General features: G+C 38.8%; 1 long non-coding RNA gene across 50 annotated transcripts in view; it reads right to left on the bottom strand.

Moving 5' to 3' along the window:
- LOC102163402 (uncharacterized) overlaps positions 1-27,985 on the bottom strand; it is a 204,980-nt gene that overhangs the window by 148,353 nt on the left and 28,642 nt on the right. The window lies entirely within an intron of this gene.

The following is a 27,985-nucleotide window of genomic DNA, read 5'->3' as shown; positions in this document are numbered from 1 at the left end:
TGGGTCTTTTGTGGTTCCATATAAATTTTTAGATTGTTTGTTCTAGTTCTGTGAAAGATGTCATACAACAAATACCACATGGTATCACTTATATCTGGAATCTAATATACAGTACAAATGAACCTTTCCACAGAAAAGAAAATCATGGACTTGTGGAATAGACTTGTGGTTGCTAAGGGGGAGAGGGAGGGAGTGGGATGGATTGGGAGGTTGGGGTTCATAGATGCAGACTATTGCCTTTAGAATGGATTAGCAATGAGATCCTGCTGTGTAGCACTGGGAACTATGTCTAGTCACTTATGATGGGGCATGATAATGTGAGAAAAAAGAATGTATACATGTATGTGTAACTGGGTCGCCATGCTGTACAGTAGAAAAAAACTGAGTCAAAAACAAACAAACAAACAAAAGGCACACAATGAGTAAATGGCAAAAAAAAAAAAAAAAAAAGCCCAAGGGGAACTAATAAATATTTAAGAAAAAAATTTATTGGAACACAGCCATCTTCTCTTTCATGTATTTCATGCTATAATGGCTGACTTGAGTTGTTGTGAGAGTGACCACTGGGTTTGCAAAGCCTAGAATATTTGCTATTTGGCCCTTTACAGAAATGTTGGCCAATCCCTGTTGCCAAGTGTAGACAAACTTCCTGACTGTGCTCTATCTAAATTCCAACCTACAAAGTCGTTGAGCATAATAAATGCTTGTTTTATATCACTAAGTTTTGGATAAATTGCTATGCTGCCTTAGATAACTGGTTAGGGTGATATCACTAAGACATTTCTTAGAGTCTTTTTGTTTCTAAATTATATATAAACTTATTCAAAATTACTGATTTTGTAACAACAACAACAACAAAAATCCCTTCAGTTAGCACCTTGTTTCTTGGCTCCCTTCTCTGCAAAGTCCTCTGAAGAGTCCATCTGCCATTCTGCTCAGCTCATTCCAACCAGGTTACTGATTTTTATCCTTACCACTTTTTCCATTGTAAAGAATAGCTTGCCAAAATCAATGTGTTCAGTTTGCTCAACCTCTCAGAGTTTTTGTTTCTGCTCTTGTTTTTTTAAGTCTTGGCTAACTACTCTTTCTGTTCTTCTCTAAGTTTCAAGATCCCCTTACATCCATCTAGTGTTTTACCTGACATGACTTAGCATGTTTTACCCTCTCCCTTTGACTCTTCCTCTTCCAGGAAGCTTGCAGTCATTTCAGTCCCCCAGGGCTTGCTCCTAAATCCTCATTTCCTCCTTTTGCACTTTTATTAGCTACGCTTTCTCTGGATGACTTCACTCAGCTTTGTGGCTCCAGACTTGAATAACCAAGTATCTCCTGAAACTTCCGCGGGGTATCTAAGAAGTATAAAAGTTAACAAGTATAATTGCTGAGTTTTGCTATAAAACCAGCCCCTTTCAAAGTCTTCTTCCTTCCATTTCATATGAAATGGCATCACCATCTTCCCAACTGTTCAGGTCAAAAATTTCATCATCCTTGATTTATCTCTCTCAATACTTGACACTTATTCTGTCAGTAAGTCCCATGGCACTATTTTAAAAATATATTCCAACATTTATCATATCATCTGCAAGCCACCATCACTTCCCACCTTCAGCTAGTATTAAATTTGTGTTATTTCCTTATGTAAGCAATATTTATCTTCATCACTACAATGTAAGCTCCTCAAGAATCTAGAAGAATGCTTGGAACACAAAATACCCTTAATAATTATCTCTTGACAAGCTGACTAAATTATAAAGGAATGCAGCTACAAAAAAAACTTCCTGAAAAGGTAAAAATAAAAGAATGAAGGACAATATTCAGAAATGCTATTAATTCTACAGGTGACAAAGGAAGAGATTTTGAAGCAATGGTTAGGACATCCCACTTCTTGAATTAAATGGTGATTATTATGATAGTTCATTTTTAAATTATTATTCAAGTTTACAAACATATCTACAGCCTTCTTTAGGTATAATGTTTTATAAAATGAAAGGATGTGTTGCAAGCCTAGGAAAACGAAAGCCATGTACCAATATGATCTGCAACCTGCTTTTGCACAGCCTTTCAGCTAAGAATAGTTTTTACATTTTTAAAAGGTTATTAAAAAGAAGAAAAGGTAACAGAGACAACATGTCATCTACAAAGCATAAAATATTTACTGTCTGGTCCTTTACAGAAAATTTTGCCACCCCTATGACAATAGAGGGATGAAGTAAGTACATGTTTTACTATATTAGAAAAACTATTTCAAAAATCTCAATATTTTAAGATGGAATTTGACAAAGAAGGTGATGAATAAGCAAGTGGCCTAAAGCCCTACAGACCTGATAAAGACAATTCATAAAAAACCTATAAATAATACAAGTGCTTCTAATTGACACAACCAAGGTCAATTAAATTTAATGCCAAAGGATATTAAGGAGAGACATAATTGTTGAATATTAAAGATTTGAAAGAAACATTTATGATTCAGTGTTAATTTAATATAAAATTTATGGCATACATTTTAGAATAGAGTAATTTTCTATTTCCTAAGGGGTTTACAGATTTTTAACTTTTTCTTTAGCTTGTAGATACAATTTCATATGGCAAGCTTAAATTCCTATTCCAGCTCTCCAAATTGAAGACCAATTAAAACACTAAGCATTAAAAATATTAAATTGATTATATGAAAGAAAAACTCTTAGGTAAAATATTAATGGAAAGTAGATTAAAATGTTTGGGGCTGTATTAAATATTTACTAGCTATAGCCTTTAATAAATTAACGAGACTGCCAAAGTTTGCATTGCTGCTGCTATTAAAAGTAAACACCAAAATAGCCATCACATTGGATGCGAATAAATTAACCTTTCAAGTGAACATTATTCCTTTTAATGAGTTTTATCTTGCCATCTTGCATATTTACATTAAATATTAACTTTTAGATAATTCAACGTGCACAGCATGCTGGCTTAAGAATTTGGATAAGTTGAGAACCAGAGTTAGGGATGCTTTTGGCTGTTACTCTAAGCCTGGTGCATTTTTTTTCCTTTCAAATTAAAGGAACAAATGTAGGAGTTCCTGTAGTGGCACAGTGGTGACCAAATCCGACTAGGAACTATGAAGTTGCGGGTTTGACCCCTGGCCTTGCTCAGTGGGTTAAGGATCTGGCATTGCCGTGAGCTGTGGTGTAGGTCGCAGACGTGGCTCAGATCCCACGTTGTTGTGGCTCTGGCGTAGGCCAGCGGCTACAGCTCTGATTCGACCCCTAGCCTGGGAACCTCCATATGCTGACGGAGCGGCCCAAGAAATGGCAAAAAGACCAAAAAAAAAAAAAAAAAAAAAAAGGAACAAATGAAAATATATTTATGCACTTTTTGTACCAGTAAGCTACCCTTTTTTGCATCCATTCTTTTTATGTGTGGCAACAGCAGGCTTTTTTTTGGAGGAGGAGTAAAGTCCCCTCCACAAATTGTATGCAGCAGCACAGGGGGGACTGTCAATCAAGGTTCCATGCTCTCCCCTGACAACAGAAGAGTCCTTGACCTGAGCCAGACAAGGGGGAGGGACCCCAATCTCTTGAGCAGAATGACTCACAGATGGAGAAGCAGTTGGCACCCAGGAGAGAATCAGCCTGATGATCAGGATGTCTGAGCTCTTCTGTTTTCTTGTTCCCTCCTGACCTGTTTCATCTACCATCTTTAATTCAGTGAGCTACCCCATACCCTGTCAATCAGTTTCACCTTTTGCCCCTCCCAACACACACATCTGGTTTTGTCTTAAGTGAAGCCAGAGTCACTTTCTTTTGTTTGCTATACCCCATCTGAACAGATTCATTTAGGGTCACAAGACATGGAACTTAAGGCTGAGAAGTATAATATTATGAACTGCATTTAAAAGATAAAAGCTGCTAAATACTGGCACGGATGATTTCGACTTCATTGCATTCTGTATGTGTGTGTGTATATCTACACACATGTATTTGCCAGGTTTGCCTCCTCTAAGCTGCGAATACTTTTACACCATGAATAGTCTGTGTTTGTAGCAAGAAATGCTATCCAAATGGTTTCATGTGTATTGATGTTAACATGACCTACTTGGCTGGGTAGAAGTCCTCTCCAGTCCTCTGACATTTATTTGAATTGTATGAATTCTCACAGCTAATGTTGATTCAAGCAAACATCACTGAAATAAGAGTAAACACTAAGCAAACACACCTACTTTATCATAACAAGTGAAAAACGTTTGTTAATAGCACCTTCTTGTAAGATGGAGTATATGCAAATAAATGTTTTCTCCAATTTTCCACTGACATTTTTCTTTTTAAATTATAAGGTTGAGTTGTAGAGGGGGCTAAAAGGTTTGGGAAAAGGATCATCTTCAAGGAAAAGATATCATAGACTCTATTTAGAATGCTTATTTATTATTAATATCATCTAAATTGGCCCTTGCAACAAACCAAACTGCAGGCATTATCTCTGTTATGTGGTGAAAAAATACTCAGAGTCAAAGAGGAAAAATTGACTTGCTTGAAGTTACCCCTTATTCACGAAGGAACAGAGCTGAAATTTGAACCAAGCTATATCTGTCAGCCAAGTCCATGTTTTTACCCACTACACTATTTAATTTCTATAACGGATTCTATACTCTGTTCATCAGTCCATGAAAAAATATCTACAGGGTGTAAAAAAAAATTGGATACAATTTGTCACACAAAATAGCTTTTTAAAACCAACCCAGATAAAAGTTGAAAAATACAAATTAAAAACTTCAAGCAAAAAGTGAAAGAATGGAGTTCCCTTTGTGGTACAATGGAAACGCATCCAACGAGTTATCCATGAGGATACAGGTTTGATCCCTGGCCTCACTCAGCGGGACGGGGATCCAGCATTGCCTTGGGCTGGAGTGTAGGTCACAGATGCAGCTCGGATCCCACGTCGCTGTGACTGTGGTGTAGGCTGGCAGCTGTAGCTCCAATCTGACCCCTAGCCTCAGAACTTCCATATGTTGCAAGTGTGGCCCTAAAAAGAAAGCAAAAAAAAAAAAGGTGAAAGACAAGTGCCCTAATTTCACCTAGTGCTATCATCACAAACGCTGATGTGAAGAATGGGCATTAAAAACAGAAATCTCCAGAAACCATCTTGCACTGATGGACTTGGTGGAGAATGCAGAGGGTGGGTGTAGGGGGTGGTATTCTAAAGCAAGAATACAAATTTATGTTACATAAGAAAGGCATTTCTTTAAAAAAAAAAAATTAGGTTGAAAGAAAATCCAAATGCAGAATCTGTCAGGTTGCCTTGTATAGGTATGGTTTTCAGAATGGGCTCCCTGGCCCAGCAGGATCAGCATCACCTGAGAACCTGTTAGAAATGAGAATTCTCTGGCAGCATTAGACTTACGGGATTAGAAACTCTAGGAAAGATGCCCAGCAACCTTCATTTTAATAAGCTCTCCAGGTGATTCAGATGCATGCTCAAGTTTGTAAACCACTGTGCTAAAGGTAGAAACTAGTTCTACATCCTGGATTTCAAGAAGCACATAGATCCCTACTATCAGATGAGACACAATGGAGCTTTTCGTGAAAGAAGAAACACCACAGAGAGAAGCTTTTACTTTATCTTTAATATCTGGCTGTGGTTTCAACAAGGGATCTTAACAACTGTCAGTCTAACACATGTAGCAAATATGAATCATTCTCTATAATTGGGTGTGTAAGAAATATTGTCTATTTTTTGTTCATTCCACATCCATCAAATTGGAAGGGAATTTTGTCAGAGACCATATCAGGACTCCCTCTCCTCACTGTTTTAAGAGGGTCTTTGATTAAATCATGGGTATGAGTTAATTCTAGAAAATCTGAACGTATCAGAAAGTGACCTTAGGTCTTCAGTCCACACTGGTTACCACTGAGAAATCCAGCTAGGGGACCCATTTAGACCTGGCGATTCTGCTGTTTTGGGGCGGACTTGGGGTCACACACCATTGCTCAGACTGGGAAGCTGTGTTCTAGAGTCTAGCTCCTCCAGGAATACCATGTAGACATTCCACGGGAGGTCTTGTCAGTTCCCCTAGGAGACTTCAGGAGGCTGAGCTTCCATTCGATTCCCATTCTGAAAGAACTTGTTTTCTCAAAAACACCATCTACCAAGGCACCTAGAAGATTGCATCAGTGACCCCACACTTTCCTAGGAGACTGGAAGAGAGGTTGTCTTTAGACACAGCCCCTGCTTTCCCATATGCTGAAGCTTCAGCACTTACTGATTCAATGAAAGAATGTGATGAAAGAATAAGGACGACAGCCCCCTAACCAGTTGTTTCTGGATGCTACTTAGTCATACACCAGCCTGCCTAGAGTTCATACCCTTGTAATCTCTCTCTCTGCAGGCCACTCAGTTGTAGGATTAAGCTATTAATCCTCTCTAGGGTATCAAAAACATTACTGATGGATGATCTTAACAATAAAAATAATCTTTATACTTGAGGTGTAGTTATTGAGCCTCTGCTGTATGGCTGACAGTGCACTAGGAGGTGCCTCTACTTACTTGCTCTTGTTTACTTTCTCAAGATAGCCATATGGGGCGCTTGTAGTTTAAGTTACCCCAGATCATGGAATGCTAACACAGAGGGAAAGGGATCAGGATTCAGCTCCAGCTCTGTCTCTTCTCCCCAGTACCGACAGAGATCTGGCTCCTTCCCTGTACCACACTGCTTCTGAAGGCAACCAAACAAGGAATTCACATTTGGATCAATTGTCCAAATTATATCAATCCATATTCTATGTGCCCTTGGAAGTAATCAAAATGAGAGACTAGTAATGTTTTGGATTCAACCTCTCCTTGGTGGTGTGTGCTTTCCGGTCCTGCCCAGTATCAAGAGTGAGAATCACGTACTGGGGAAATAAAGAGTATCATCTCCTAGAACAAACCTAGAAGCTCAGTGTATTCTTCTGAAGTGTGAAGAGTTACTACCATGTTGCATTCAGACAATACCATCCTACTTAATTGGCTGGCCAAAGGGTCCAGACCAAAGAGGCTATGAATTTTGAAATAACTATTGCAGAGGAAAAAGGAAAAACAAGGCTAATAAATTCTTTCTTTTTTTTTTTTTTTTTTTTTTTTTTTTTGTCTTTTTGCCTTTTCTAGGGCCGCTCTCACGGCATATGGAGGTTCCCAGGCTAGGGGTCAAATGGGAGCTGTAGCCACCGGCCTACGCCAGAGCCACAGCAATGCGGGATCCGAGCCACATCTTCGACCTACACCACAGCTCATGGCAATGCCGGATCTTTAACCCACTGTGCAAGGTCAGGGATCAAACCCACAGCCTCATGGTTCCTAGTCAGATTCGTTAACCAGGGCACCACGACAGGAACTCCAAAATTCATATTAATAGTAATCTTTCCTTAGCCTTTCTTGTAGGAGAAAATGTCCAGATAAAAAGGTAGAGAGACCCCGGCTATGATAACTAAGCAAAGTCCAGCCAACTGCCCCAACTACTCCTCCCCACACATCTGCTTCTGTAAACTTGTTTCCACACCTACGACCTTGCCTGACCTCACTTTGGTCCAACCATGGACCCGGAAGAGGCAGCCCATAAAAGTCTTGTTAAACCCTTCTTTGGGGCTCAGACTCCGGAGAGCGATCTCCTCTGAGCCCACCAGCATAATAAACCTGAGTTCTCCAACTCTCCAAGTGCTTGCTTGGTTTCTCGCCAGGTAAAAGAGCTGATACACTGCAACCACAGAGCTGCTGGAGCTGGTACACTAAAGCCACAGGGCTGATGCCAGAGCTGATACACTGTGGCGCAGGGCGGCTGGGCAGCTGCCATAACATCTAAGTATCAGGGTCTGTGCTAAGCATCCCAAAAAGTATCATAGTTAATGCTCTCAAAAACTTTATGAAGGTGTTTTCTGTTCCCCAGCTACATCATTTGTGAAACAGGGTTTATATGATCATCTCTGTTACAGCATTATTGTGGGGACTGATGGAATTAATGTGTAAAATGCTCAAGAGTGGACCTGATACATAACAGACGCTCAATAAGTGTTAGTTATTATTTCTCACTTTTACCTATGAATAAACCATGGCTTAGCTATGCTGAACAAAGTTGCCCAAAATGGCCTGGTAAGTGTGAGAATAGGTCTGAGCTTCTCTGATTCTGGGAGCCGCTCTGATTCACCAACACACTCCAGCTTCCCTGTGCTTTCTTTCAAAAGCCAGAAAATGAGGCTCCTGGATCTCCCACCCCACCTCACCCCCAAAATGCACTTGGTCCTCGCAGACTTGATCACCTTTGCCTACTGAAAATTTTAGAAAGACTATTTACCCAGAGAGTGTGTGAAGTTTATTATCAAGAGTGTTAAGAGGAATCAAGATAAACTTTTCTGTGAAAGTCATTGACACTTTCATTAAGCACTGACCTGCCCACTGAAAAGTCCTTTGATGGATGTCTCACTGTGGTTCCCGCAAAATACATCCAACTGCCTGCTACAGTAATGCAATCAGGTAACCTTTGTCTGTGACAAGCCCTGGGCTGGTGAATGTTAAAACACAAACAAAAGGAAATGACTTTTTGATTGACATGGCTGTTTTGTGGATTGGCCTCACTGATAAAATCAGTCAAAACAAATCCATTTATGCACAAACACATACTTAGAAGGATTGTGTTTGGAAATTTCATGGCAGATGTGATCTCTTCTGCTTTTGCTTTTAAAGTCCTTAGTGTCATCTATCTTATGATAAGGGAGAATGTTTAGAAAGACAGTTGACTATAATTCTCAATTTTTAATTATATAAGATCACACTGGGAACTTGTTAAAAAGCAGCTTGCTGAGCCTTGGGAGCAGAAATTCTGATTCAATAGGTTTAGAATCAAGCCAAAGATTATATACATGTATATAAATATTTCTTTAATTTTATTTTTAAAAAATAGTGCTAGAGGTATTTCTGGGCCTTTGACAAATCAGAAGGTGAAAAACAAAAAGTGGCTGGACAGGATTAAGATGGCGGAATAGAAGGACTGGAGCTCAACTTCTCTTCTAAAAACAACAAAATTCACAACTAAAGACTGAGCAATCTCCACCCAAATGAACTGGAAACCTTAAAAAAGATACCCTACTCCAGAAGAAAAAGAGGAGGCCACATCAAGAGGTAGGAGGGGCGATTTCACAATATAAACAACCCCATACCTCCTGGGTGGGAAGCGCCACAGACTGAAAACTAACTGGTTCACAGAGACTCACCTACAGGAGTGAGAGTTCTGGGCCCCACATCAAACCCTCACCTGCGGGGATCTGGCACTGGGAGAAAGAGCCCCTGGAGCATCTAGCATTGAAGGCCAGTGGGGCTTGTGCGCAGGAACTCCACGGGACTGGGGTAAACGGAGACCCCATTCTTAAAAGGCGCACACAGACTTTCACGTGCACTGGGTCCCAGGCAGAGCGAGGTCTCCATAGGAATATGGGTCAAACCTGCCTGCAGTTCCTGGAGGACATCCTGAGAAAACAGGGGTGAACATGGCTTGTTGAAAGGGAAGGACATTGAAGGCAAATCTCTTGGGAATATTCAGCAGCTGCCTTTCTCTGGAAGTGGCCATTTTGGGAAGATCTGGCCCCACCCATCAGTGCTGAGAAGCCCCAGGCCACACAACAATCCAGGTGGGATCACAGACCCGACCCTCAGTAAACAGGCTACCTAAAGACTCCTCAGGCACACAGCTGCCTCTAATCCCATCCAGAGACTAAGCCCCACCAACCAGAGGGATTAGAATTGGCTCCATCTACCTGTGGGCAGGCATCAGCTCCTCCCATCAGGGAGATTACAGCAAGCCCCCTTCCTGACTTCAGCCACAAGGGGGGCAGACACCAGAAGTAAGAGAGGCTACAACTCTATTATCTATAAAAAGGTCACCACACCAAAAAACCTATAAAAATGAAAAGACAGAGAACTATAACTCAGATGAGGGAGAAAGGAAAAACCCCAGAAAATCAGCTAACTGATGAGGAGATTCTTAGCTTCCAGGAAAAAGACTTTAGATTGTTGATGTTGAAGATGATGTAAGACATTGGAAATAAACTGGAGGCAAAGATGGATAACTTACAGGAATCACTGATCAAAAAGATACAAGACATAAAACTTAAAGAAGAAGAGAGGCAAAATACAATAACTGAAATAAAAAAAACTCACTAGAAGCAGCTAACAGCAGAATACAGGAGGCAGAAGAACGAATAAGCAAGGTGGAGGACAGATTAGTGGAAATTACGGATGTGGAACAGAAAAGAGAAAAAAGATTGAAAACTATTGAAGAGAGTCTCAGGAAACTCTGGGACAATGTGAAATGTACCAACATCCGTATTATAGGGGTGCCAGAAGGAGAAGAGAGAGAAGGGGACAGAAAAAATATTCCAAGAGATAATAGCCAAAAACTTCCCTCACATGGGAAAGGAACCACTCACTCAAATCCAGGAAGCACAAGTACCATATAAAATAAACTCAAGGAGGAGTACACCAAGACACATATTAATCAAACTGACCAAAATTAAAGACAAAGAGAAAATCTTGAAAGCAGCTAGGGAAAAGAAACAAGTAACATACAAGGGAACCCTAATAAGGTTATTGGCAGATTTTTCAGCAGAAATTCTGCAGGCCAGAAGGGAGGGGCATGATGAACTTTCATCCTTAAGGTGATGAAAGGAAAAAACCTCCAACCAAGATTACTCTACCCAGCAAGGCTCTCATTCAGATTTGAAGGAGAAATCAAAACCTTCACAGATAAGCAAAAGCTAAGAGAATTCAGCAACACTAAACCAGCCTTACAACAAATCCTAAAGGAACTTCTCTAGGCAGAAAAGAAAACACAGCAACAGGAAACAAAAATTCCACAAATGACAAGGCTCACCAGTAAAGGTATATATACAGTAAAGATACGAAATCATCCATGCACAATTATACCACCAAAATCCAAAATCATGAGAAGAGGTGGGTACAAATGCAGGACACTGAAGATAAACTTACAATTAAGAGAAAAACAACTTAAAACAATCTCATATACATATAGATTCTTATATCAAAACTTCAGAATAGCTGCAAACCAAAAATCTACAATTGATACACAAACAAAGAATCTCTGGAGAAGAAATATTTTTCATAGTTAATAAGTGCATAATCCACCATAAAGGGGGTCATTTGACATCATTCTTGGAATGCTGAAGTCTTCTTACATCTGATTCTGATTTCCTCTCCATCAAAGAATTTATGATAATTATAATTAAATAATGCAACTGTACAATTAAATAATACAGTTCTACAATTGTATTATTAATAACCATTTCTCTCCATGGTACAATGTAAGGTCTATAATGTCTTGTTTATCACATCACCTAGAATGGTGTAATGCCTATATTGAAGAATCAATAAGATGTAACAAATTGTAAGGACATATTTATATAGTTATACCGTTTTTTAACCAATTTATGCATTTTATATTTTACTTATTTTCAGAGGGTATATTATTTTTGTTACTCTTACCAGTTAAGTTATTCTTTTTATTATGCTATATAAAATATTTAATGGTATATACGGCTTTCTTTATAAATTTTAGTTGCATAATACAGCAATTTTAATATAATGCTAATTTTTAAAGAAAAATTGAAATGTAATAGATAATACTAAATAGTAAGGGTGAAAGCCATACAAAATGGGATAAAGTATAGAATAAATTTCCTATTTGTCTCAGCATATTTTCCATTCCACTTCTCCAGAGGGAGTCACTTAATCTGTTTCTTAAGATCCATGATATAATAATCTGTGTGAATGTAATTGTGTTTAGATGTACGCATTTTATTCTGTAAAAAGTAAAAATGAAATTTCAGAATAAAAAAAGAAAAAAGTGGCTGACAATGTTTTTACATTAATAAAAATGAATACTTAGGATACAAATTTCACATAACTTTTTAAAAGTGAATGACTTGATATATACAGTGTTAGGTAGAATGTATATTCTGAAGGGCAAACGTCCCAGTGCCTGGTACATGGTGAGTGCTACATATGGCCGAATGAAAGAAGAACAGGTAAATGATAATCTTAGGGTCATGCCTCATTTTGGTGTCCTTGCTTTGCTTTGTATTCAATAAATAATCATTAATAGAGAGATTCTTTGTTTGTACAAGTGGTATAAATGAAGGTAACATTGAGCGAACTACTTTTTTGGGGAACAGAGTCCCCAAATTACAAACTCCCCTCTTGGGAACTGCTTTACAGATGAACCTCCTGGGTGGAAGACTGCACATTTCCACCACTTGGAGATGGCTTCCCTACCACCATCATCTAGTCCCACTTCACTCTCACCCTACAACTACCCTTAGATGACACCAGACAGCCCCAGACAATGGAAGAGCAACTAAGCCCCTGACCCCAAACTCTCTCCATACATTTGCAGAGATTCTCTGGCAGTTGGCAGTCCTCCACTTGTCTCATCTTCTAAGTTTTACTCCAGGCCTTTACTCCACCAGAACCTCTGGGTGTCCCTGGCTGACCACTTCATGCACCAACTCCTCCTACACCTTGTAGAGTCACTTAGGATAGCACTCCAGGACAGCCCTCCTATTAAACACTGCTTTTAAACAGCTCCACTGAATTGAGAAAATATAGGCAACTTAACACTCTTTCCAGGCTTGGTTCCCTAGGCAGGAGCCATAAGCAGGACATACACCTTGTTCTCAGGGTCCATCCCTTCCCAGCTTTATGATAGCATCACAGTGAAAGAAGCAGTGAAGGAATTAACCTCAGAGAAGCACACCTGAGTGCAAGTCTGTGATGAAACACTCTGGTCTCCTCTTCTTCCTCTTTTTAACTTATACCTAAATGATTCTGCATAATGTAGACAGTAAAAGCTGAGAGGAGAGGGAAGCATCTAGGTAGGCAGTTTTCACTACCTTCCGCTAAGGTGTGGCAACACATGAGATAAATAACAGTGTCTTCTTTTTATATATGGGTAAAGTAAATATCAGAGCCTTTAGACAACTTTCCCAAAATGACAGTTTGTGAGAAGCTGAGGTGAGTTTGAATCCCAGCCTAGTAGGACAACATATACTCTCCATTCTCAAACACGTCCTCCCCAATGGCAGCAAAGAATAAACAGACATCTGTGGGATGTTGGGATATGCATCAAAGAGTCCCCCTTTCATAAGTCTTGCATTTTCACAATATGGATGTGAGACTAAGGTAAAATAAATGATTATTTCCCCAAAACATCAAGTCAGATGACACTCCAGGATGATGAACTACACTTTTAATACCTTCAGCAGATTAGGGGTGAATGTCACCCAAGGAGGAAGCCTGCCTGAAGTGCTACTGATTTATGCGTAATATCCCAACCTAAAATTGATCTCAAGTTGGAACAGAAACTTTGGACCAATAAGTATTCAGAAGAATAACTCCACCTCAGTATGTTAGCAAAAAAATCTGCACTTAGACATACTCAGCATCTAATTCAACAAGCCAGTTCATCCATTTATCTTTGGATGTGCTTTGTCTACTATTATACTCATAGTATCCGTTAAGTTACGGCTTAATTCAAAGCTCAATGCAATAAGTTCTTCTTAGAGGTTAGTATTAAGAAAAGGTTGATTTTGTAAGATATGAATAGTATATACTGCAATGCTTCCACCTACCCATGAAGGCTAGACTTCCTGAAGTCAAAGGTAGAAAATGGAAGAAGAAAAGAATCAACATATGATAATACACCACAACAGAGGAAGCATACACTTCCTTTTGCTGGTGATTTATCAGGTCTCAATTTCTACCTACCGTAGAACATTACTTTTAAATGATAGGCATATATATATATATATATATATATATATATATATATATATTTTTTTTTTTTTTTGCAATGAACACGGGGATGCAGTTGTTTTTGTTTTTTTTTGTATGTTTTTTTTTTTTTTTTTTTTTTTTTAGCTAGTGTTTTCATTTCTTTGTAAAAATTTCCCAAAGTGGACTTGCTGGATCATAATTAATTTTTTTTGAGGAACCTCCATATTCTTTTCCTTAGTGACTTTATCAATTTACATTGCCACCAATAGTATGATAGGGTTTTCTTTTCTGTATATTCTTACCAGCACTTGCTACTTATTGTCTTTTTGCTAATAGGCATTCTAACAGGCATGGGGTGATATTTCATCGAGGTTTTGATTTGCATTTCCCAGATGGTTACCTTTTCATATACCTACTTATTGGTCATATGCATATTTTCTCTGAAAAAATTACTCAGCTCCTGTGCCCATTTTTAATAGAATAATATTGTTTTGGTTTTTGGTATTGAGTTATATGAATTGAAGGGTATATATTTTTATAAAACATGTTTTAAAAGTAATTGGCCTTTTATATAATACTCATGCTTGGGCTCTGTTTTCCTACACTCCAGCCTAGAAATTGTCTCTAGAAAAAAATCCTTAATATACATAGGACTCATCTTGTGAGGTGAACCATGGATTGTGGCTCTGCTTTGGCTCCAGTCCTATCACTGCAAACAGTTATTTTATAAGATTTCTACATATTTTATAGTTATTTAAAGTAGGAGGGTATATCCGAAACTAAGCACTCTTCGTGGCTAAAACCATGAATTTGCTTATATGGTCTTAGAGCAATATAGAGAAAAACTTGAGTTATTTTAAAACTACCACTTATTGCTAGACTTTTGAAAGAAATTATCCTCAGGGATAACTATAAGCGTATCATGGATTTTTTTTTTCCTGAGGATTTATCAATTTAATTAAAATGTTATTTGAGAAGAGTCAACTGACTTCAATCATCATAGTGAATAATTATAAAATAAAGACTAACAGAGCAAAGTAAGCCTGGGTGATCATTATTCCTGAAAACATCCATGTAATTGAGTTTAAAAAAAAATCAATTTATTGACTTTATTCCTATATAAACAATGTTGACCTTGACAAGTTTATTTGACCAAAAGTTAACTTAGATTTAATAGACCACTTTTAGGATACATTATCATAATTTGTATCAATAATGTCCCAGGTACCATCTGGAAATTAAGATCTTCCATAAAACATTTCTGATTACTAACCCCCCCACCCCCGCCAACTAGACTAAATTTCTGGGAGAGAATTCTCCTACTGCCTACTTCATATATTTATTCACCTATCCACTCAAAAACAGAGGAATTATCCCTTTACCTTGGTAATTTATAGAGGAACCCTCCTCCCTCTATATCTATTTATTCCTCAAACAATCTTAGGCATCTTGAAATAAAGGCACAAATGCAAGATAGTCATTTACAGGTGAGCTACAGAGTAACCACGGTTTAGAAAAGTCACTGGTAGAACATATTTTTAAGGAAATGCAAACATTTCAGTAAATGACTCTGGCTTGTACTGTAGAAGCATTTAGGTGAGAAAACTGCTCAGAAATATGATAACAGGAATCACTTTCATCATGGTGATACTGACGGGCTTAGATATTTCGAGAGCCATGATCTTTGGCTCCTATACATTCTTTAACCTTAAATCCTCCCCAGTTGTGTGTGCTTGTGATTTGAAAGAATCTATCACTTTCCTGTTCTTTTCAGGGTGCCTTTTCTGTGTGTCTGCATCTATGCAGATGTAGACATCACATGCGGAGAGGCAGGAGTCATATGGAGTGGGGCAGAAGATGAGAGCTATTACAATGTATTTCCCTTATGAAGCCCTAGCCTCCCAACCTGGGGTTGGGAGCAAATATTCTGATCACATGTTACATGAGCATGTTCAGTTCATAACCAATGCCTGTGATCAGAGTTTCATAATCTCACTGATAAGCAACATCGGAAGCCAATGTTCTGTTTCACCGGAATCCCAAATTGTCATGTTGGTTGTCATATCTAATAGATTTGGGGCTACTTAAAATTTATATTCAAAACAACAGTCTTTTATCATTTTTGGCAGTATTTCTCCTGGTGCTTCTCACAAAGCATATAGCTATTTTAAAGGCAGCCCAAGCCAGGGCTGAGCTGAGTGCTGAGTTACCGGAAAAGAGGAAATTCTGGAGACATTCTCCACTAGCAGAAGTGATTCCTTTTTCTGTGTTGGCCTGCAAGAGTTCTGGCTCTCACTATTTGCTACAGAGAGAACAATCACCATAGGGCACTTGGGTTGAATGTGCTGGAGAGTAAAAACTAAGAGTAGGTAAGCCACTATTTAGATACAGGGGCTTGGTTTCTTCATGTGCAAATGAGGTATGTGTATATATATATATATATTATATATATATATATATACACACACACACACACTCTGAGGGGAATTTATTTTTCAGATAATATGTCAAGGACTAAGAATAATGGCCAAGTTTTTTTTAAGCATAAATGTTTAAAATTATCTCATTTCATACCTGATCAAATCAGTCTATCTCCACACTCAACACATATTCACACAGATATGCACATATACACAATAAACATCTATACCAGTGATAATCGTGACTAGATTAATGTATTAACATTGGTGGTGCACCAATGTATAAGCAGTTTAATTAAAAATTAAGAAGTAAATCAATATACAATAGCACAATTAGCATTCTTCAACTCATATGCCTACCCTTTTAAGGGAAAGCTAAAATCATCAAGGTTTATTTAATGATTTATAAAGAAATAATCAATTACAAATAAAAACTGGATATATGCATCTGTGATCATTATATTATTTTTCAATGAGATACAAACTTAGGTACTTCTATGTTTATTTCAATAAAAAGTTTAAACTTTTTTTAAAGCTAGAACTCAGGCTGCATCTTAAGTACATTAATCAATAATAAAATTTCTATTCAGAGGCCACTGAAAGATTAACTGTATCACAAAATCATATTATATAAAGAACTCATGATACTCATATTTGGATAGATATGAGAGGGCTACAGATAATGCAATAGAGCAGTGAAATTACTTGCTTGCAACTAATAATTATGTTTCATATGCAAAATTATGCTGAGAAACTCAGGACCTCTCTATTGGAAATATGAACACTAAAAAAGTTGCAAAGAGGAGTTCCCGTCGTGGCTCAGCCGAAATGAATCTCACTAGCATCCATGAAGATGCAGGTTTGATCCCTGGCCTTGCTCAGTGGGTTAAGGATGTGGCCTTGCCATGAGCTGTGGTGTAGGTCGCAGATGTGGCTCGGATCCCGAGTTGCTGTGGCTGTGGTGTAGGCCGGCAGCTACAGCTCCAATTTGACCCCTAGCCTAGGAACCTCCATATGCTGTGAGTGTAGCCCTAAAAATAAAAAATAAAAAAATTTAAAAAAAAATTCTCAAGTTCTTGGAGTTCCTGTCATGGCTCAGTGGTTAACGAATCCGACTAGGAACCATGAGGTTGTGGATTCAATCCCTGGCCTTACTCAGTGGTTGCCATGAGCTGTGGTATAGGTCGCAGATATGGCTTGGATCCAGTGTTGCTGTGGCTCTGGCGCAGGCCAGCAGCTACCTATTAGACCCCTAACCTGGGAACTTCCATATGCTGTGGGAGCGGCCCTAGAAAAGGCAAAAGACCAAGAAAAAAAAAAAAATTGCGAAGATTTCTACAAAAAGTCCTCATCACACACCATACTGCAAAGTCACTATCATATTTTAGCTTAACTAAAATGATGGTATTTTGATTCTGACTCAAATGAGAAAAAAAATAAAGGTTTAACACACTTGGGCAGGGTCCTTAACAAATTAAAGAGCCGCTCTGTTGGAGAGCTTCTCTGTTTTAAAGGAGGCTTGGAGAGGGGTAAGAGACCCTTAAGTCAGGTTTCGGGTACTGCTTCTGGCCTCAGAAGGGCCTTCTACCTGGAGTAAAAACTTCTGTTATTGTCAGCAGGGCTCATAGATGGTGGACAATTATGACCACATACTACTAGGCCAATGTGGGAGGGCAATCTGACTCAGAAGTTACTGTAAGTATGACTAATTAAAATGACAGATTGAGGATGTGTTCAATGTTGATCAAACATACCCATTTCTCAGGTCCCTTTAGCTAGTGGAGTTCAGACTAGTTTGGGGACTGAGGTCATCTCTGCGGCCATGGGGAGAGGCGCTACTGCCCCTGTCTGTGAAGGAATCCAGTTCTTCATCCTTTCTGTATCTAAGTGTAGAGCAGTAGCTGCTTTGGATTGCTGAGCGAACGGCAGCAGACTGCCTGAGGTTAATTAGGCAATAAAATATGACTGAGCATGCATCAGTGCTGATTAATCACGTCTCAAACTTGTGTTGGGAAATATGAGGTGAGACTGATGGGCTTGATGTCCTGAAACTGAGTTAATATCCTCTGAGATCTGAGGTCTGAAATGCTACCTCATGGCTGGTGAAATGTCCACAGAGAGGCCCTTTAATGGCAGTTTTATTTAATAAACATGCTTGCAGGAAATATAACATGTGTGCAAGGCCTTCTTGTAAATAGAATGAGTTTGCAAATGATGTCACTATGCAACAACTTTTATTACACTTTCCATGAACAGGAAGGAAGGACAGGCATCTAGTATCATGTGCAGTATATGGATGAGGTAAGAGAAATTAAGTGATCAAACATCACAGGCCACAAAAATAAGGAAACTAATTGAAAAGCTGATGAATTCCCATAGAACAGAGGTTCACTGGATGGCAAGAAGGTGCTTCAAGGCAGAGGACTTTCACTGTAGAACCAAAGAATTGAAAGTTTTTTTTTTTTAATCTTTTTGTCTTTTTGCAATTTCTTGGGCCACTCCCGCAGCATATGGAGGTTCCCAGACTAGGGGTCGATCAGAGCTGTAGCCGCCGGCCTACACCACAGCCACAGCAACACGGGACCTGAGCCACATCTGCAAGCTACACCACAGCTCACGGCAATGCCCGATCCTTAACCCATTGAGCAAGGCCAAGGATCGAACCCACAACTTCATGGTTCCTAGTCGGATTCATTAACCTCTGAGCCACGACAGGAACTCCAAAAGTTTATTTTTAAAGTAATAGAAATCTCTGGATGCAATTTGATAAAGAGAGTTACACTGTGTTTAATGGTATTAGTCTTGCTGCAAAGAACAAGATTGGGATAGAGAAATTATTACTATACCTATAAAAACTGTCAGGTAAACACTCTTTGAACAGTTATTATGTTCCAAACCTTCCACTATGGCCTTGCCCTCCATTTAAGCTAAAAGAGATGTTGATATTAACTCCAGCATATGAATTTAAAAAAAAAAAATCTTTGGCAAAGGGCTCTACAGGGTCACTTATAATTAAGCAGCAAAAACTGAGTTTAAATCCACATCTACAGCTCTCCAGTGGCCATGTGCTAACTGCCACAGTGTACTCTTACAAAGAGGAAGTAAAGTTGGCCTTGAGTAGCAACCACTTTAAATCAGGACGTCATCATCTGCCTGGACTACCAAAGGAAATTTCTACTACTATTTCTGTTTTACCTCTGATATTAAGTATCTCTTACTGCATAACAAGTCATCCCAATTTTTAGCTGCACTTACAATGACAAAATTATCTACACATTTTCTGAGAGTCAGGAGTCTGGGCATCACGCAGCTGGCTTGTTCTGGCTTTGAGTTATCAGGATATTGGCAGGGGCTAGAATCATCTGAAGGCTTGAGTGGGGCTCAAGGATTTACTCCCAACTTTGGCTCCCTCACAAGGCTGTTCACAGGAGTTCCCAGTTTCTTGCCAGTAGGTCTTCGTTCCTTATAACACGGCAGCTGGCTTCCACCAGGGCAAAAAATTAGAGTGTGGTGGGCGCCATGCTGTTTTTCCTGACTTAGCCTTAGAAGTTATGCACTGTTACTTCCATCATGTTCTATTCATTAGGAGTAAGTTGCTAAACCCATCCACACTTAAGGGAAGGAAAATTAAGCTCCATTTCCTGAAGCAAGGAGAATCAAAGAATCTGCAGACATCCTTTAAAATAACCATATTCCCCTCTTTGCAGACTCTATATACTGCAGTCACAATCTTTTCCAAACAAACCTGTTTATATACTATTCTTACTAACCTTTCAATGATAACTCATTGATTTGAAGATAAACCCCAGCGTCTTTGGTCTTACTGGATGTTGTGGCCAGTGCCCTCTCCCCTCCAGTGCCCTCTCCCCTCCTCCCAATTTTTTCCAGCTCTATGTCTTCTGGCCACACTCTCTTGCTTTCAGTTCCCCCAGTCTGCTGGTTCCTTCTGGTTCACGGCCTTTGCACATTCTGTTCCTAGAACCCAGAATGAACATCATCTTGCTTTCACTTATTCATCACTCAGTTCTTAGTCCAAAGGATACTTCCTTGGGAGAGCCTCTCTGACTCATCGGCCTTTATCAGTTACCCATGTACAGTTCTTGCTATAGCCGGCCCTTTTCATCTGTGGGGCTGATCATCATTTAAGACTACTTATTCAACTGACTATTTTGTTATGGCTGTGTAAGAACCTGTTTTGGTCACTACTGATACCTAGTGCATGCTACAGGGCTTGGCTGGTGTTTAGGCACAGCAAATATCTGTACTGAATAAGTTACTAGGAAAGGAAGATGAGTTGATAAAACAAAGACTTCTGCTTTGAAACTCAAGTTAGAAGACCAAATACATTTTTATCTCTAAGTTTAAATAAAGACCAAAAGAAAAACATACCATATAAATGAGCATAAAATGGGATATACCAATGATGGGGACACCAACAGAGGAAGAACAATTACAGGAAGACAGGGAAGGGATACATGGAATCAGGACTCTGCTGCTGGGTCTCAGATCTGGCTAGGTCATTAACGAGATACAGCCCTAACCTTAACAGCACTTAACTGGAACAGCTTTGGTTGTGAAATTTTAGAATATATCTGAGCTTCAAGGAGACTCTGCAGGTAGGATACTCGTTATTCTTAGAAGTTTTATTCTGATGTTTTGCCCCATCATCTGCTTGCAACTCCATTACCCACAAACTGATCTTAAAAGATACACATATAGCAGTCTCTGAGCTGTAACCCATAGGCAAGAACAGCATCTAAAAGGCATTACTTCCCCAGTCTCATCCTCTTTGTTAACATGACAAGGGCAAGATTCCTGGATCAGAACCATTCTATGTTTGGGGGTGCCTTTTGCAATAGGAAGAGACATTAGGTGAGGGTTGGAAATGGTCCATGGCTACTCACTGTATTGTCAAACCCTTTGCACTCACAGGGACTAAGCTGCCTGCCTTTCATAGCATCCATTGACAGAACATTGTAAGTGAGAAACAAAAATAGCTCCTTGGGAAATGAGTTCAGTCCCAGCAGCACAGCTCTGAGCCTGGAGGGAGGACAAACAAAGCCGCTGCTAAGAATAAAAGCAAGTTCAATGTTTCTCTCATTACGGTTTATCTTGCTCCAGCCTCTTAAAACCTCTTCTATTGTGTCCAGGCCTGAAAGCATCTAGTGATCTGACTGAGCCTCTCTAATTGGGCGCTTGCAGTTCATCTCATTTTTCATTAAAAAAATAAGCTCATCAGCACTGCAGCCTCAGGGGTCCACATGGAACATGTTTATAGAGAAGTTTTTGTGTTTATTAGCATCACACAAAGCCCATTACACAAAAGCCTCAGAAAACTCTCCCAGCCTCAGCAAGCTTCCAAATGCGAACACTTGCTGTGATAAGCACTAAGTCACTGCTAGTGACAGCCCCACAGAGCCCCGAGAAGGCTGTCCTTTCACTCAGCCCAGGTTATTTGAGTCAGGGGGCCTTGAAGGGGCCATCCTTCCAAAAAGTCATAGCCAGTCATTTTGGGTTGAGGCTGCAGGAAAGACACTTCCTTCAATGTAAAAAATTATGAAGCCCCTACTAACCTACCATGTGCATGGTATGCTGGGTAATGTAAATATGTTTTCATGTGGATGTTCTCGTAATATTCACAATAATTTGTGAGGTAGATGAGGGTTCCTTATCTAACAGATGAAGTCACAGAGGTACAGAAAGATTAATGGCTTGCTCCAGGTCTTATAAGTAAGAGGAGTCAAAATTCAGAAACAAGCAAAACTAGGTCTATTGACTCTCAGAGCCTCTCTTCCTCCCACCAGAAGGCAGAGCCTCTTCATATAAACTCTCATTTGCACAATAACCCCTTTGAAGGTCTCATTCCAAATGAGGGTGGAGCAGTACAAGGAGGGCCAGTGGCCAGGAGACCAGGCTTTGGGTTAACTACTTGCTGGGCCACTGCTGGGCTGCTTCTACACTGGAATTAGGTTGGCTGCTCTGCTGGAAGAAGACTCTGAGACAAGCTATGCATCAAGCAACCAATATGTCAAGAACTAAGAAGAAATAATATTCCACAAGGGTAAGCTGAGCAGAAAGAACACTAAATTAATTCCAATTGCTGCCGGGGCAGGGAAGTGGACATTTCAGCAATTGATACCAATGCCGACTGCTATGAGACAGATCGCAAGAGCAAGCAACTTCGGGTTACACCTGACCAGAGTGATTAATAGAAACCATCAAGTAATTGCCTACTAATAGCAGCTGCCTGAAAGGCACTGGCGTATTTGTAAGGAAGTCTCTATTCCACTCAGTCCAGGCATTTCCCAACACTGGAACAGAAAGAACAGATTTTGTGACATTAAATGTGTGTAATTACCATTTTTAATCACTGCACTTAAAGGGGGTTTATTTACCTATATGCTTCTTAGTCTTGTCCACCCCTTCACACCAAGATACATGACAAATATCAAAGCCAGGAAAGAATGAAATGCAAGTAAGCAGAGCTTGTGCAACAGGGTCACTGCAGGCTGCATCCCAAGGCCAGTGGCAGCACATTTCACTAAGACAGGAGAGAGCATTTTTACCAGTAAGGTGTAAAATGAGACATAAATGGTGCCTGATTAACCCAATATTTACCAAAAGTGTGATAAGGTAGAAACCCATTCTTCAAATATTTCTTGCTAAATTGAGGTTTCAACTTTTTGCACTGTTTCTGCATAATACAAAAATTTTTTGAGCCAGCCATTACCATGAATCATCTGCCTATAATCAAAATAATTGGTACAGAGTTACATGCATTATGAGTTAAACTCTCCCTTCCCATTCAATATGCTAGTTATATGTTAGGAGACTATCTGCAAATATCTGAGCTAAATCTCCTTCTGAAACAAAAGATCCTGGAGGCAGTTGGTACAGAGCAACATCAAGGTCAGATTAGCAGAGGTTTTATTTAAGTAGTCTAAATCCATTTGAGTTTGTTCCAAATGTGGGTTTGCCTTAGGAAAGAACCAGAAAATTTTGTGATTTTTAAACCAAATAGGCAAAGTTTGGCCCAAGGGCCAAATCCAGCCCCCTTTACCTGTTTTTATAAATAAAGCTTTATTAGGACACAGTGGCACTCAGTTGTTTATGTTTTGTCTCTGTCTGCTTTCACGCTTCCAGGGCAGAGTTGAGCAGTATTGAGACAGCTCTGCAATGCTGAATGGATTTATTTTCTAATGCATCACAGAAAAACTTTGTCTGGAGTCCCCATTGTGGCTCAGCAGCAATGAAACCGACTAGTATCCATGAGGTTGTGGTTCAATTTCTGGGCTCGCTCAGTGGGTCAGGGATCTGGCATTGCCATGAGCTGTGGTGTAGGTAGAAGATGAGGCTCAGATCTGGCATTGCTGTGTCTGTGATGTAGACCAGCAGCGGCAGCTCTGATCTGATCCCTAGCATGGGGACTTCCATACGCCATGAGTATAGCCCTAAGACAAAACAAAACAAAAGTTTGTCTGTTCCTGCTCTAAAGTATAACCAATTCTCCTTCAAATTCTACAACATAAATCCAACCAAATCAACAATGTTTATTAAGATCCTATTATGGGGCAAACTGGTATGCTCACCACTTACTGAGTCATCCCAGATAGAATCTTCCCCAGACACATCCTCTCAGAGAGTAGAAATGACAGGGCTGGCTGCTTAGGTATTTCCCAGAGTTCCAAGGTCAAAGCCAACACCACCATCTTTCAAGGGGCACATATGGACTCACAGCCCCTTCTGCATAGCTGTCTTCTCAGGGTTTGGGGCATATGAAGCCCAGATCATGCTATGACACAGCTGACATTCTTCCTGGACAAGACAGACTTATAAGAAACTAATGCCCACAAGATTTAAATTTTGGAATTCATCTCGACAACAACCCATTCAGATTTTCAAGTGTCTTAGACTTAAAAAGAAAAAAGAAAAAAAAAAAAGGCCACTAATTTTTTTGGCTTGGCAGGAATTCTCTGTTTACAGTTATATGAAGACATTCCTACTTAAATTCTTTTGTTATTGCAGTTATTAATAAAAATATACAAAATATATAAACTAATTGCATGCAATATCAAGAGAATGTAGAAACATGTTTAGATCAATCTTTCAGTAAATTCTCTAGCACTGAGAGGGAAAGATGACAAAAAACCCTGGCACTCTGAGGTCAGAGTGATCACTAGGCATATTTGATCCTAAAGTACTGTACAGGTCAATACTTAGAGCTCCAGAATGATTGCTTTTTGAATGACACCTTCATTACCAGTAAACTGATCACAACTAAGCAGGACAGGGCCAAGGCTTCGTATAATATTTTGACTTTGCTGTAACATTCCAATTGCACATTCATGAGAAGATAAGGGCTCTTGTTCTTTTAGAAGAAAGAAACAGACATTTAAAACTTGGCAAGTTTTCTGGCAGTAAGTATTCTACAAGGGTTCATGACATTTCCATGAAGCTGTCTATAACATATCACCTATCAACCTCTTTGACACTATCTACACCAAAACATCCCAAAGGCAGACAGAGGCGAAGGCTCTGGAGTCTAATTAACCTGAAAGTGTCAAGTTTTCAAATTTTCTCCAGCCTGAAGATCCGAGGAAATCTCATATGTTCATTAATTCAACAAATATTTATCACATTTAAGGCAATGTTAAGGATACAAAAATGACTACGAACAGGTCCTTGCCTCCAAGCACCTCAAAATATATCTGTGTCATAAAAGAAGGCTAGTTAGAGCTAAAAGTGGGCTGGAAAATTCTTAACAAAGATTGTATGCTGTCTTGGATGGGTTGTAGGGTTTGTTTTTTTTTTTAACACATCTTCCTGTTATACTCAAGTTTTAAAATTTCTTGCAATAAATTTCTTACTGATTTTGAATAATACAGCCTATTTAATGCAAGAAGTTAATGTTATTTTTTAAAAGAAGAGGAAGCTATCAATAGCCTTTGATAACCATGAAAGAGCAAAGCTTTTAATAGTAATGCTGTGTCCACTGTGTTATTTAAACATAAAATGGGAAAAGCAAAAATTCATAGGCCCTAAATGCAATCATATCCTAGAACAGAAAAAGGCCATTAGTGAAAGAATTAAGGAAATCTGAATGAAGTCTGCAGTTTAACAGTACTATCCCAATGTTCATCTTATTTTAGACAAACATACTATGATTTTTTTTTAAAGGTTAATGTTAGGGGAAACTGGATGACAGAGTACATGGGAAACTGTTCTATTTTTGCAACTCCTTGGTAAATCTAAAATTACTTTAAAACCTATTAAAGAATAATACCAAATTACTGTTCAAAGTTTTTCAGCTTTTCTCATATCTTAGTAAAGATCTAAGAAAACTCAAACAGGAGACCTGAAATTGGACAGAGAGATAAGGCATTATCAGGATTTTTTAAGTAAGAGCATAGAATTACAGGCTTCCAGTGGCTCTTTGAAATGTAAAATGTACCACTCAGCTATGAGATTTAGAGACAAAAGCATATAATTTCTCCATGAGAGAAGAACCAGAAGGATCCTTCAGCTTCTTTCAGTGCTTCTCAGTTTATCCATGAGTATACTCCTCACGGCCAGAGAGCCAATGTACAATTTAGAGGGTACGAGGGTTCGCCAGAAATGACATACCTACAGATAGAAACCATCTTCACCATCTCAGGTTTTACTTCAAAAATTCACGCCATACATTATGTTTTAACTTATTTACTTATTTAGCTGTTCCCCTGAAGTTCTTACAAAATTTATGACCAAATAAACCAAACCAAACCCCAAACTGTTCCTCTTATATATTAAATAAATTATATGACTGAATCATGTTGATCCAAGGGTATCATTTCACCTTCAACATCACACTATGAAATCTGATGAGGAGGGAGAATGGGAAGAGGATGGACCAGAATTTGAAAAGCCTGGAGTTCCTGGGCTAATAGGGTTCGTGCAGTTTGCTCTAGATCCCTCAGACCTGAGTAAAGACCAACCACTGCTTGTGGGTGTGCATAAGAGTCCTGGCACATAGAATGCTACTCTCATGTGTCTAACCACAGAACCTTTAGTCAGGGAAGGCTTCATCCCAGAGATTGCCTGGGGAGCTTTCCCTTTTTACGTTCCCTGCTCTTTTGGTTCATCACGTCCTGTATTTTCCCCACATGAAAAAAAAGGGAAAGATCTTTTTCAATATAGCAGATTCAGTCAATTTAGCAATCCAGAGGACTGGCTTGTATTTGAGATGCCTTCCTTTCAGCTTGTACACTGATAATACCATTTTTATGGAGTCTGAAACACTGAATGTAACTAGGAGCCCTCCAGAGCACCACTTTCCTCAGATCTATAGAGCATAGGGTGAGTGAATTCAGTTGGATGACTTCAGGCAGTAAAGCATTATAGAGTGCAATTCTGATTTGAGAAAGTCCATCCCTAAATTCCATTTACATAATTAAAGGCAGCCCAGTTTGAATTATTTAGATAATCCTTCAATTTATGGATTGGATTGGCTTAATCGCTTGACCTGAGATTTTATTACTCAGCTAACTAATTCCACAATCACTCAGGAAGTTCAAGGTTTGCTTATTTTTCTCTTTAATTCTAGTTGATGACCAAAATTAGTATGGTAAGAACCGTTCTACCTAATAGTCTTTCGATTAATTAGAATTGCAATACAATGTACATAAATATAAACTGTCACTAGCCTGATGGACTAAGAATCATAAGTATTAAATTGTATACCCATTTTCTAAAACTTGCAACAGGAAATCCAATACTCTGTTTCTAGTATATGGTTAATTCTGTAACCATAGTTCCAAAAAGTATGTTTTTGTTTTTCTTTTACTCATTAGAGAGGCAAAAAAAAAAAAAAAAAAATCAAGTCAGTCTGCCTAGAAAAATCAGGTTAGCCAACTCTACCAGTTCCTATATAATTCTACAAGTGATACCAAATCTGATCCTCAGATCAAGTTTATAGGAAACTCTATACAGAGACACTGAGGAGAGACGTGTTAAAGCCATGAAAGAGGTATTGGTAATATGGTGCTGCAAAATTTTTAAATTGTCATTTGTCTCATATTTTGTCCCAAGTGTTTCTTCTACTTTTCCATTGATGCCCTTTTGAATTCATTTTTAAACATTTTGTAGAAATTGGAAAATGTGCTTTCTAAGTTTATAATTTACTCATTTTCATGAGTCCTAAGTTTAAACCAGAACTGTCTTTTGTTCAGGATATTATTCTAATCCCAGCACACAGTTGAAAGGAAATTGCCAGATTTATCTACCCCCAGTATTCATGGAATATTAATGTGCTGTATTCCTCCTCTGTGTTCCTCTTGGGTTCTTAGGAAAAGCAATGTGAATTTTAATCAAATCATATCACAGAGGAGGTACAAAAATTTTTTGACATTTTATGCTATTTGATAGAACTTATTCTTTCACTTGTTAAAACATCTAAAATTGCATTTGGAAGCATAAACTCAAAATAAAAATCTCTCAATTTTTAATAGTTACCCCACAAAAGACAACAGTATATCTTCTGGAATTTGAAGATTGGAAAATATATTTCCCCAAATTGAAACTAAGTCATAAGACAGCAAACTTGATCTTATAGTCCACTCTTCTGCCTTCTGCCATCCAAATATTCTTATTATATTTATTGAGGTGTTCCAGAAAACACAGAATATACATAATATAACACACATATATACAGAGAGAGAAAATCCCAGGATCTGGAGTTGGTAATTTGGAGACCTAGGAGAGCCAATGAACCCCAGAATGCTGAAGGCAGGAGAAGTGGCTCA

Source organism: Sus scrofa, chromosome 9 (assembly GCF_054392235.1).
Source record: "Sus scrofa isolate SSC_HxYL_T2T_F1_AM1 chromosome 9, Sscrofa_HxYL_maternal_Yorkshire_Landrace_v2.0, whole genome shotgun sequence".
In the NCBI taxonomy this organism is placed as follows: domain Eukaryota; kingdom Metazoa; phylum Chordata; class Mammalia; order Artiodactyla; family Suidae; genus Sus; species Sus scrofa.
Note: the sequence above shows the minus strand (reverse complement) of the source record. Positions and strands in the feature narration are given on the sequence as shown.